The following is a 12949-nucleotide window of genomic DNA, read 5'->3' as shown; positions in this document are numbered from 1 at the left end:
AGCGGCGCCGGAGTCGGCCTACCCAGAAGCCCGTGCGGCCCGGCTGGGCGTCGGTCGATGACGTGGTTGGACGGCGAGCGATTGGCCAAAGGGAAATGTCAGCAGCTGGGGAACCGGCTGCCCCAGTCGCGGTGACACGGAGGAAGCCGGGCCTCAAGGGAACTGTGGCCGGCTGCTGTGGCGCAGTTTGAAGCCCCGCTTCGGCCGGGGCAGTCGCTCACGGAGCCAGGCGCCCGGGGCAGCAGCCGCAGCAGGGGGAGGATGGAGGAGGACAGAGGCTGGCGGAGGCCCCGGTGCTGAGAGAGTGGCTCAGCCCCAGGTGAGCCAGCGGGGTGGCTTGTTCCTGAGGGATCGCCCCAGACACCGTTCCCCTCAGCTGCCCCCTTCCCCCCGCTGCGGCCAGAGAGCAGCTCCTGGCAGGGGTGCGGGGCGGCCTTGGGAGAGAGGGGCCAGTTTTGTGTCACCAGGGCGGGAAGGGGGCACAAGGGAGCATGACAGCGGGGGGTGTATGGGGGCGGGACGGCGGTAGGGGGAGGGGCGTAGGGGGTGCGTACGGGGGCGGCATGGCGGGGGGGGGGGGCGGAATGTGGCGATATCTTGCTCCCCCCCCCCCGGGTGATTTGTGGGCCCAGAGCACAGGCCTGTATTCCATGTCGGGCCCCACAAACGAAGTGGGCTCAGAAAGGAAGACGCACCTATAAAGTTCAGAATGTCTGAATAATAGGCACGCTTCAGATGGGACCTTAAAAACTGAGCTGTGTCTGCTCTCAGGATAGGTTTGGAGGGTTTTTTGGGAAGTTAGAAATAAGTGTGGTTATTCTGCGGTCGACCAATTTTCTCTATCTTTCCAAGACCCACAACTGCTGAATAACATTTATTATTATTTTTGTGCCCCAAAGTGTGTCAGATGCTTAGAGACAAATAGACAGATCCCTGCCCCAAAGAGTTTACAGTCAGATTATTTTCTGGTTTACTGTCAACTTCTTGTTCCCAAAGTGAGAGAGTTATTGTGCTAGTCATATTACAAATTACTAGGTTACTTCTCCAAAGTACTGACAAAGTGATTGACTAGTCAAGTTTAGCATATTTTGTATAGCTAAAAGAAAAGGAGTACTTGTGGCACCTTAGAGACTAACCAATTTATTTGAGCATGAGCTTTCGTGAGCTACAGCTCGTTATTTATAAAATCTGCTGATGTCTGCTTTAGCAATATTTCTGTGGGGAAGCACAGCAACAAAGAGAGGGTTTGTGGTTCAGGAAGTCTGGCACCATGTTGACAAAAGGATTTGTTCTGTTTCCCTTTGAAAGGCTTTTTTGTTTTTTCAGAAGCAGTTCTAAAACACCTTTGTAGAGCTCAACTGCTCCACCCAAGTGTTTTAATTGGATCATTAATCACATCCATTCAGACTTTGTGCAAGGTTCTTACTAAAACCTTCATAATAAAACCTTTTGTGGAGTTTCATATGAAATTTCCATTTCAGTAATACAATTTTTCATCATGTTTGTCCTAACAATATGTTTTAATATTGGTGATGAAGGGGGAAATGACTCAGATTTGAATATTTTTTGGCAATTTCTCTCCCAGTCAACAGCTTGTATCCAGCCTGATCAATTGCATACTGGATTCATTTTATAATGGCTGATTGATTATGTAGAAAAATTTAATAAGCTCACAAAAGAACAGAACTATGTGGAACTGTTGGCTCTGTCCAGTTCATGTTAAATTTCATTGCACAGTAAGATAACAGCCGTAAGTCTTGTGCAAGTCATTACCAACTTATCCCTCCAAACCATGAATTTTATGTGGAAGGGTAAAGGAGCTTTTCCTATTTCCCATCTGTCTGATTCCTACTTTATAAAAGATTTACTATTTGTTTGCCTCTTTGGAAATAAAGCAGTATGCAATAAGGAAATAGATTGTTTTTTTTATTTACTTTTTAACTTGACTCAGATATTAAGATTTGAACTCTTTGAGGATTTAAAAAAAAAAGTTTCTCAGACTAATATGCAATTTTTCTTTCCTGTAGTTTATAATTAACCAGTAGATACTGCGACAGACTGACAATACCCCAACACACCTTCTGGACTTAAGATAAACTTTATTGAATTCAGTTAAACCTTAATGTACATCGAAGGTATTAACCCCCAATTCAGTGTGTTGTTGTGGCTTTGTATGTATGTCCTCTAGCAGGAGGGGGATGCTAATGTACTTACTTTATCAGCCCTTTGAAGCCACCCTGGAGAGGTACGCATATAGTAGTTCAAACTGGATTCTCCAGGGACCAACAGACAAAGAAAGGATTTTTGGATAAAGAGCCTGGTTTAAACTGGCTCAGGGCCACTCCTTGATTCTGTAAATGGACAGGACTCTGATGACCATGGAGGGCCTCAATTCTTAGAGTAGGATTGGAAGGACTTGGTCTACTGAGGCCCCATAAAATGGCGTGCTTGTGATCAGTTGAAACTGTGATGAATTTGTGACCATAAAGTAAACCCCTTGGGTGGGGCATTGAAAGACTGCTGCTCCTGCCAGAACCCATGTCAGAGCTCAGGTGATGTCTGGTAAGCTTATTAGCATGTGTATAGCTTCTGTTGTTTTTAATGTGTTCTCTCTAGTGCTTTTAGCCTAATAATAAAATAGGCTTGCATAAAAAGAGGTGTGTGATACCAATGACTATGGGCAGTCAGTCTCACTGTGCCTGGGCAGACTGTCTCTGCTGGGAATAACACAGTGAAGGCAGGGAATTGTGAAGTCTGGTAATACCCCAATCAGAAGGGAGTGAGATGTGGGTCTTTACTCAAAAGTGCAATTGCTGGGTAACTGGAAGGCTGAGAGTTGGTGCCCTTTGCTGTACCACTGAGGGGAAATACAGCTGAAGTTCCTCTGAACAGTGACCGATGCCTCTTAAATGAGAAACCAAGAACAGGTCTATACTAAAACGCTTGCCATTTTAATGGTACCAGTATACTTATGCTGGTAAATCCCTCCTGGTGTTGACATTTATACTGGTATATAAATGTTGATACTGGTATAGCTTAATCACTTTTATATTGATAAAACTGTGGCTTCGCTAGTGCTTTTACTGGCATACCTATGTCAGCAAAAAAAAAATCAAACTCCTAACTGATATAACCATGCCAGTAAAATTTTTAAGTTTAGACCAAGCCCAAGAAGTCTCTAGATATTAAAATTCTTTTGGAGTTAATTCTTCTGGCTGTGTTGCAGATAGTCAAAACCAATCTCCTGAGGCTGAGATTTTCATTCAAAACCAGGGCATGTCATTCTATCCCAACCTAGGATACCTCTTCTAGCTAGACAGGCTACTGACAGGACAGAGGACCATAGTTCCGTTGTCAGGTTGGTACAGGTCTGGTACTTTTGAAAGCTCTCTTTGTCATGAGGTATTAATGTATTCCTGGTCGAGGGAGACTCCTTTTGAACCAGTCATTTCAGCTGAGTTTCACTTTCTGACATGTAAAGTAATTTTCCTGGTGGCAGTAACTTTAGCTTGCAGTGTAAATGAGCTTTCAGGTTTTAGTGACTTTCATCTTATTCTAAGTTTTACAAGGGTAAGGTGGTGATAGAGACTAATCTCAGATTCCTGCCAGAGTGTGTTGGATTTCCACCTGAATCAGACTAAGATCTTCCTAGGCACATGTGCCTATCCCATCAAGATCCTTTTCCTGCACCCAGTGTCAAAAGGCACTCAGGATTCTATTTGCATAAAGCATTTAGAAAAAAGGACATGCATATAATCTGGCTGGCCTTAAACCATCACTTTCTTGAAATGGGGACACCATGATGTAAGCTTACCACCATTCCTGTCTCAGGTGTCTCCATTAGAGATACAGGAACTCCGCACTTAACGTTGTAGTTATGTTCCTGAAAAATGCGACTTTAAGTGAAATGATATTAAACGAATCCAATTTCCCCATAATGCTTAATGTAAATGTGGGGGTTAGGTTCCCGGGAAATTTTTTTCACCAGACAAAAGACTGACTCTCTCTCTCTCTTCATATATATATATACACACACACACACTAAGTTTTAAACAAACAATTTAATACTGGTACACAGTGATGATGATTGTGAAGCTTGGTTGATGTGGAGGAGTCAGAGGGTGGGATATTTCCCAGGGAATGCCTTACTGCTAAATGATGAACTAGCAATTGGCTGAGCCCTCAAGGGTTAACTCTCACACTCTACAAGGCAGCAGGAAAGGAGGGAGGGGAGACAGAGACTGTCTCTCTCTGTGTGTTTGAGACTGTGTGTGTTTGAGAGATTGAGATGCGCATTTCCCCTTTATTTGAGCATAAGCTTTCGTGAGCTACAGCTCACTTCATAGGATGCATACTGTGGAAAGTATAGAAGATCTTTTTATATGCACAAAGCATGAAAAAATGGGTGTTTACCACTACAAAAGGTTTTCTCTCCCCCCACCCCACTCTCCTGCTGGTAATAGCTTATCTAAAGTGATCACTCTCATTACAATGTGTATGATAATCAAGGTGGGCCATTTCCAGCACAAATCCAGGACCCCGTCTCCCCCCCCCCCCCCCCACACACACACACACAGACCCACTCTCCTGTTGGTAATAGCTTATCTAAAGTGATCACTCGCCTTACAATGTGTATGACAATCAAGGTGGGCCATTTCCAGCACAAATCCAGGGTTTAACAAGAACGTCTTTGGGGTGGGGGGTAGGAAAAAACAAGGGGAAATAGGTTACCTTGCATAATGACTTAACCACTCCCAGTCTCTATTCAAGCCTAAGTTAATTGTATCCAATTTGCAAATGAATTCTAATTCAACAGTCTCTTGCTGGAGTCTGGTTTTGAAGTTTTTTTGTTGTAATATCGCAACTTTCATGTCTGTAATCGCATGACCAGAGAGATTGAAGTGTTCTCCGACTGGTTTATGAATGTTATAATTCTTGACATCTGATTTGTGTCCATTTATTCTTTTACGTAGAGACTGTCCAGTTTGACCAATGTACATGGCAGAGGGGCATTGCTGGCACATGATGGCATATATCACATTGGTGGATGTGCAGGTGAACGAGCCTCTGATAGTGTGGCTGATGTTATTAGGCCCTGTGATGGTGTCCCCTGAATAGATATGTGGGCACAGTTGGCAACGGGCTTTGTTGCAAGGATAGGTTCCTGGGTTAGTGGTTCTGTTGTGTGGTGTGTGGTTGCTGGTGAGTATTTGCTTCAGGTTGGGGGGCTGTCTGTAGGCAAGGACTGGCCTTTCTCCCAAGATCTGTGAGAGTGATGGGTCATCCTTCAGGATAGGTTGTAGATCCTTAATAATGCGTTAGAGGGGTTTTAGTTGGGGGCTGAAGGTGACGGCCAGTGGCGTTCTGTTATTTTCTTTGTTAGGCCTGTCCTGTAGTAGGTGACTTCTGGGAACTCTTCTGGCTCTATCAATCTGTTTCTTCACTTCCGCAGGTGGGTATTGTAGTTGTAAGAATGCTTGATAGAGATCTTGTAGGTGTTCGTCTCTGTCTGAGGGGTTGGAGCAAATGCGGTTGTATCGCAGAGCTTGGCTGTAGACAATGGATCGTGTGGTGTGGTCAGGGTGAAAGCTGGAGGCATGTAGGTAGGAATAGCGGTCAGTAGGTTTCCGGTATAGGGTGGTGTTGATGTGACCATCGTTTATTAGCACTGTAGTGTCCAGGAAGTGGATCTCTTGTGTGGACTGGACCAGGCTGAGGTTGATGGTGGGATGGAAATTGTTGAAATCATGGTGGAATTCCTCATGGGCTTCTTTTCCATGGGTCCAGATGATGAAGATGTCATCAATATAGTGCAAGTAGAGTAGGGGCGTTAGGGGATGAGAGCTGGGGAAGCGTTGTTCTAAGTCAGCCATAAAAATGTTGGCATACTGTGGGGCCATTCGGGTACCCATAGCAGTGCCGCTGATTTGAAGGTATACATTGTCTCCAAATGTAAAATAGTTATGGGTAAGGACAAAGTTCAGCCACCAGGTTAGCCGTGACATTATCGGGGATAGTGTTCTTGACGGCTTGTAGTCCATCTTTGTGTGGAATGTTGGTGTAGAGGGCTTCTACATCCATAGTGGCCAGGATGGTGTTCTCAGGAAGATCACCGATGGATTGTAGTTTCCTCAGGAAGTCAGTGGTGTCTCGAAGGTAGCTGGGAGTGCTGATAGCGTAGGGCCTGAGGAGGGAGTCTACATAGCCAGACAATCCTGCTGTCAGGGTGCCAATGCCTGAGATGATGGGGCGCCCAGGGTTTCCAGGTTTATGGATCTTGGGTAGTAGATAGAATATCCCAGGTTGGGGTTCCAGGGGTGTGTCTGTGGATTTGATCTTGTGCTTTTTCAGGGAGTTTCTTGAGCAAATGCTGTAGTTTCTTTTGGTAACTCTCAGTGGGATCAGAGGGTAATGGCTTGTAGAAAGTGGTGTTGGAGAGCTGCCAAGCAGCCTCTTGTTCATATTCTGACCTATTCATGATGACAACAGCACCTCCTTTGTCAGCCTTTTTGATTATGATGTCAGAGTTGTTTCTGAGGCTGTGGATGGCATTGTGTTCTGCACGGCTGAGGTTGTGGGGCAAGTGATGCTGCTTTTCCACAATTTCAGCCCGTGCACATCAGCGGAAGCACTCTATGTAGAAGTCCAGTCTGCTGTCTCGACCTTCAGGAGGAGTCCTCCTAGAATCCTTCTTTTTGTAGTGTTGGTAGGGAGGTCTCTGTGGATTAGTATGTTGTTCAGAGGTGTGTTGGAAATATTCCTTGAGTCAGAGACGTCGAAAATAGGATTCTAGGTCACCACAGAACTGTATCATGTTCGTGGGGGTGGATGGGCAGAAGGAGAGGCCCCGAGATAGGACAACTGCTTCTGCTGGGCTAAGAGTATAGTTGGATAGGTTAACAATATTGCTGGGTGGGTTGAGGGAACCATTGCTGTGGCCCCTTGTGGCATGTAGTGTTTTAGAAAGTTTAGTGTCCTTTTTCTTTTGTAGAGAAGCAAAGTGTGCGTTGTAAATGGCTTGTCTAGTCTCTAAGGTGCCACAAGTACTCCTTTTCTTTTTGCGAATACAGACTAACAGGGCCGTTACTCTGAAACATTTCCCCTTTAAGTATGAAGAGTGGGGTCAGAAGTACATTGGCTTGTTAATTAGATCAGCAAGCGGAGACCTGACCAAAGCTGCAGCTGCTGCTTAAGGCAGCAGCTCCCTCCCTCTGTGTGTTCCCCCGCTCTATGGAAGATGGGGTAAGTGGGGTGCAGGGGGGAGGGGGACACCCTGACATTAGCCCCCGCTTCTTCCCCTCCCCCCCACACAGCAAGCAGGAGTCTTGAGGAACAGCTCCAAGGTAGAGGGCAGGAGCAGCACATGGCAGTGGGGGGAGGGACAGCTGAACTGCCAGCAGTTGATAGCCTGCTGAGCAGCTGCTGCACAGGGAACTTAGGCGAGTGGGGAGCTGATAGGGGGGCTGCCTGTCCACCTTGGTTCCAACCACCCACCAGCTAGCTGCAACAGGCTGCTCTTCCTGCAAGCAGTGGACAAAGCAGGCGGCTGCCAAACGATGTTAGAAGGGAGCATTGCACAACTTTAAATGAACATGTTCCCTAATTGATCAGCAACGTAACAACGTTAACCGGGACGACTTTAAGTGAGGAGTTCCTGTACGGTACAGACCTGTTTACGTGCAGATGTTGGGAGTTAAGCCGTCACGACTACATGTTAACGGACCGCTGGTTAAGAGGGTCATGCTGAAAAAAGCGTCTACCATTCACTTAGAAAAAAAGTTGTTATTTTCTGCTCTTTCTGGCTCTCATTTTCTTTCTTTCTTATGAAGTCTGTCATTTGCCACGGATGAATGATTTCAATATTTTCTGCTTTTTGCTCCTCCATAAATCTTACAACAGTTTCTACAGCACTAAGGGCTTCTGTGGGCGAAATTTTGACCTTTTCAACTACATCCTCACCATCACTTTTGCGGTCCAACATAGCCTCGCAGCCCGTTAATATTTCTAACTCGGACAGAAATTCTGAAGTCGGGCAGTCTTCATCCATCTCCAGCTACTCTGTAATGATTTCCGGTGACGTATCCAAACTAAAATATTTTATCATTTGAAAGAGAAATTTACCTTTATCCTCTTGTCTGCGTGCGTGTTTGTAGGAGGTGGTCTTCCGAAAATCCTTCAAAGTCTGGCTCTGAATCTGTGCCACTGCTGGAGTTTTCCAAGTCTGAGCCATCTTTGACAGAAAAGACATTACCGAGAGCCTTCATCCAGCAGTTTTTAATGGACTTTTGTTTTACTCCGTCCCAAGCTTTTTTAACTAAATAAATAATTTTCTTCGTGTTTAACTGTTTCAGGAATTCTGAAATGCTTGAAGACGTGCATGACATGATCGCTGAAATCAGCTCCCATCGATAATTGTTTGTTTTTAAAATTCTGAATAATGCCCTGGTCTAAGGGCTAAATTTTTGATGTTGTGTTGGATGGTAGGTATAGCACTCAAATTTTTCCATCGCTCGATACCAGTGATTCGGCTGGAGGATAGGCTGGACAATTGTCAAGTAGAAAAAGTGCTTTGGCTTCCAGTTCTTCGACCGCAGATGCTTATGAACAGCTGGAACAAAGCTGTTGTGGAACCAGTCATCGAAAATGTGTCTCGTCATCCACGCATTTTTGCTGTTACCATATATTACTGGCAGTTTGGCTCTGTTGAGGTGATTAAAGCAGCAAGAGTTATGAAAGCGGCCAACGAGAAGAGGGGCAAGCTTATGGGTGCCCGTTTTATTACTACAAAAAAGAGTCACAGGATCTTTATCTTTTTAAATCCATCTGTTTTCTGTGTCTCGTAATTAAAGGCTAGAGTCTTATCAGGTAGCAGTTTTGCAAATAAAGCTGTTTCATCACAATTATAAAGCTGTTCTTCATGGTAGTCTTCATTTTGTAAAATAGATTTTAACTCGGCGGGAAACATGTTTGTGGCCAATTCATCAGCTGATCGGCTTTCTCCAGAAATTGATATCTGCGCTATGCCATGACGCTTTTTAAAATGAGTTATAAACCCCTTGCTGGCTTGGAATGATTCATCCCCCTTAAATTTCCAAATTTTGTTGCTTTGGCTTGAAGAATTGGCCCACTTAGCGGCATTCCTTTCAGCCTTTACTGAGCAAACCATGTGTGCATGGCTTTGTCTGTTTTGGGTTTTGCTGAATAGCACACACACTTTTGCTTAAGCCCTGCGGCAGAATCAATATTTTGTACAAAGCTATTCAGTTTAGATTCGTTTTTTAGCCATCCTCGGAGAGTAGATTCGGCAATCCCAATCCCAATGCATCCGATGAAGTGAGCTGTAGCTCACGAAAGTTTATGCTCAAATACATTTGTTAGTCTCTAAGGTGCCACAAGTACTCCTTTTCTTTTTGCGGATACAGACTAACACGGCTGCTACTCTGAAACCAATATCTTTTGAAACTTTGTCTGGGTTTCTCCGCTATTTACTTGATCTATTGCAGCTAGCTTTTCTTCTACGATGTAGGAACGCTTGCCCTCTGCCGTTATATTAGGCCTACGGTTAAAATTTTCTAACGTAGTGTGTATATATATTACTATATAACTACTATATATTATATATCTCTCTAGCATGACAATGACTAAGCGTGCGTGATACGTCTTTACCAATATCTGTAAAGACGTACAACACATTTCCGTTCCGCACTTCCTGTCGATTTCTGTGTCAGTGAGTTAGTGAGCAAATCTGTAGTGCTACATAGCAAGTTCCTGCACCACGTGTTAACAAGTCTTGCGTGTTAAATAGGTAGCACTGGGAGGCATGGCACTACCGCGCGTTAAGCGGATTCGCGCGTAAACGGGTCTGTGACCTGATCCCCTCTACACATTTGCAAAGCATTTTTGCTTGGATTTGGCCTCCCAGGAGAGAATCTGTTTTTAGATTCACAAGAATTCCAGAACTTGTTTCCTAAATAGCGGCAAACTCTCCTCTGCAATATAAATTTTATTTAATGATGTCTCTTATTGACCATTTTTGGTATGCATAGATAAGTCCTCTCTTCTGTTTTATATGTGTACATGTGTGTCCACACACTTCCTGTTGATGTTTTTGGCACTGGCCTTGTACAAAGTGCTTCTGATTGCAGCCTTCCGTACCTTTTCTTTTGGGACATCCCTCAATCTTCTTACTCTCAAACGTGAAGAATCCTGGTAAATGGTAACTTTTTAGACAAAAGGAAATATATATTTTTCTCTTCAGTCTTGAATTTTTAAACTTTGTCATCATGGCAGCATCTCTTTCTGTGCAATTGAAGGAACTGATTGAAATGTTAAGAAGGCAACATTTGTATCCTGCAGAGTGATTCACTGCTGGTCTTCTGCCCTGCTACTTCTGTCGTCACAGCTCAAAATTCTTCAAGTGTTGGGAATTTCAGTCATCTGATACTAAGGACCCCCTTCAAGCTGAAGTGCCTTACCCAGAGTGGGGCAGTCCTGGGGGCAGCTCCACCCCGCCCCTCTCTTCCTCTCCCTGACCCCGAGGCCCCAGCCAGGTTGGAGCCTGGAAGTCAGAGCTGGGCAGTGCAGAGCGGCTGCTGTTCTGGGCAGCTGCAGTGCTTCGCTGTCTCCTCCTTCTGCAGGTGCCCAGAGCTGTGGCTGCTCCTCAGCTCCCAGCCCCCTTTTGACTACTTGCACAAGTAGTAAGAGCCACCTGAGCGGGTGGACCTGGCTCTTGCACTGGCAAAGTCCTCGGAGGAGCAACCACAGCCCCTAGCTGCCTCTCTCCCTGCACCCTGAGCTACCCCCTGCCTGCACACAGCCCCTAGCTAACCACCTGTCTGCACCCTGAGCAGTTTTCAGTCTTTTTGAACTGAGCCCTCTGACCTGAGTTATAATTTTTGGTTGCACCATCCCCCCCCCCCCCAACCTAAATAAGCTGGGTGGCCTGCTGAGGTGAGTCAGAGGGTGGAAGTGGTGCTCCCTCCCTGGGCCCCTCCATGTGGAGCTGAACTGAGCCCAGCTGGGCCTTACACTTCCAAAATAGAAATCAAACTGTGCCTATGCCTGAGGACCCCCTGCCCAGCAGTTGCAGCCTCGGTGCACTGTGGGGCTAATGCCCTGTCCTCACCCAGCAGCTGAAGCCCTGAGGTGCGCCTCTCCCCCCGACACGCACTGGGTCCTGGAGGTTTTTATAGAATGTGGGCTGGGCCTTACAAAGAAAAAAAAGGTTGAGAACCCCTGCTTTGTCCTGCATTGGAGGATAGGATTAAAATTCAAAATGATCTGGACAAACTGGAGAAATGGCCTAAGTAAATAATAGGGACAAATACCACATACTCCACTTAGGAAGGAACACACAGAAAATGGGAAATGACTACCTAGGAAGTACTGCAGAAAGGGATCTGAGGGCGATAGTGGATCACAAGCTAAATATGAGTCAACACTGTAACACTTGCAAAAAAAAAAAAAAAAAAAAGGCAAACATTCTGGTTTGTATTAGCAGGAGTCTTGTAAGCAAGACACAAGAAGTAGTAATTCTGCTCTACTCCATGCTGATTAGGCCTCTACTGGAGTGTTGTGTCCAGTTATGGGCACCACATTTCAGGAAAGATGTGGGAAAATTGGAGAAAGTCCAGAGAAAAGTAACAAAAATGATTAAGGTCTAGAAAACGTGACCTATGAGAAAAGACTGAAAAAATTGGGTTTGTTTAGTCTGGAGAGGAGAAGACTGGGGCAGGGGGACATGAACAGTTTTCAAGTACATAAAAGGTTGTTACAAGGAGGGGAGAGAAAAATTGTTCTAATTAACCTCTGAGGATAGGACAAGAAGCAATGGGCTTAAATTGCAGCAAGGGAGGTTTAGGTTGGACATAAGGAAAAACTTCCTGTCAGGGTAATTAAGCACAGGAACAAATTGCCTAGGGGTTGTGGAATCTCCATCATTGCACTTTTTTAAGATCAGATTAGACAAACACCTCTCAGGGATGGTCTAGAAAATACTTTGCCCTGCTTGAGTACAGGGGACTGGACTAGAAGACCTTTTGAGGTCCCTTCCTGTCATGTGATTCTATATTTTCCACAGGACCTCGTCTTACTCAGTGACAGGAAGAATCAGGGTTGGGTAGTGAAGGAGACAGTTGTCCATAGGAGACAGAAGGTGTGTAGTGAATGAGGAAAGGGCTTGCAGGAACAGAAAGGATGGTTTTATGCTTAAGCAGTTAAATGCTGCTCTGAAGAATTGGATTCTGTCCCTGCTTCTGCCCCAGAATTCCTGTGTGATGCTAGGCAAGTCATTTAAACCAAACTTTTCCCAGATGATCACTAATTTTGTTCCTCATTTTCAGGGTGTCCAAGTTGAGACCTTTAGGATCTGATTTGCACAAGTGCTGAAACAGTGAGTGCATAACCGAAGTCAGTGGGAGTTGTGCTTTGGACATTTAAAATGCTTTATAATGCTAAATATGCCGAATAATCAGGTCCTAGATGTCTCAAATGGGGACATCCAAAATTAGCTGACACTTCTGACTTTAATCTGCCTCTTCCTCCCAGTTGCTAAAGTGGGATAATAATACCCATGCATCTCACAAGTGTTATGAAAACAAATTAATGCGTGTGAAGCAGTCAGATAATATAGTGATGAGTGCCTTAGAAAAGCCCATGAAGAAATCAATAATTATGTCTTCAAAGCAGCATTTGAATAATGTTCAGTAAGGCGTGGGCCACACGTTGCACAAGGAGAAAACAAAATATTGAATAGCTGCTCATTAAGTGAGTACCCTTTGCTCACTGAATGAGACAGGACTCCTGTGTCAAAGTAGTATGTGATGATGTAATTAAAAACTCATATTGCATATGCATAAGGGGCCAAATTAAGGTTCCATAGACAACCTTAATTCTGAATTTCATAACTTTTGAGTAACTTTTGTCTTTGCCGTCTGTGTTCTTTTATTGT

At 44.8% G+C, this 12949-nt stretch overlaps 1 protein-coding gene across 1 annotated transcript in view; it reads left to right on the top strand.

The window, feature by feature from the left end:
• The first annotated feature begins 28 nt into the window (after positions 1–28).
• LMBRD2 (LMBR1 domain containing 2) overlaps positions 29–12949 on the top strand; it is a 56980-nt gene continuing 44059 nt past the window's right edge. The window contains exon 1 of the mRNA XM_074952477.1: positions 29–319. The gene's annotated coding sequence lies outside the window, so the exon portion shown is untranslated. The remainder of the gene's footprint in view (positions 320–12949) is intronic.

Source organism: Natator depressus, chromosome 5 (assembly GCF_965152275.1).
Source record: "Natator depressus isolate rNatDep1 chromosome 5, rNatDep2.hap1, whole genome shotgun sequence".
Lineage (NCBI taxonomy): Eukaryota > Metazoa > Chordata > Testudines > Cheloniidae > Natator > Natator depressus.
This window is presented reverse-complemented; position numbering and strand designations above follow the sequence as displayed.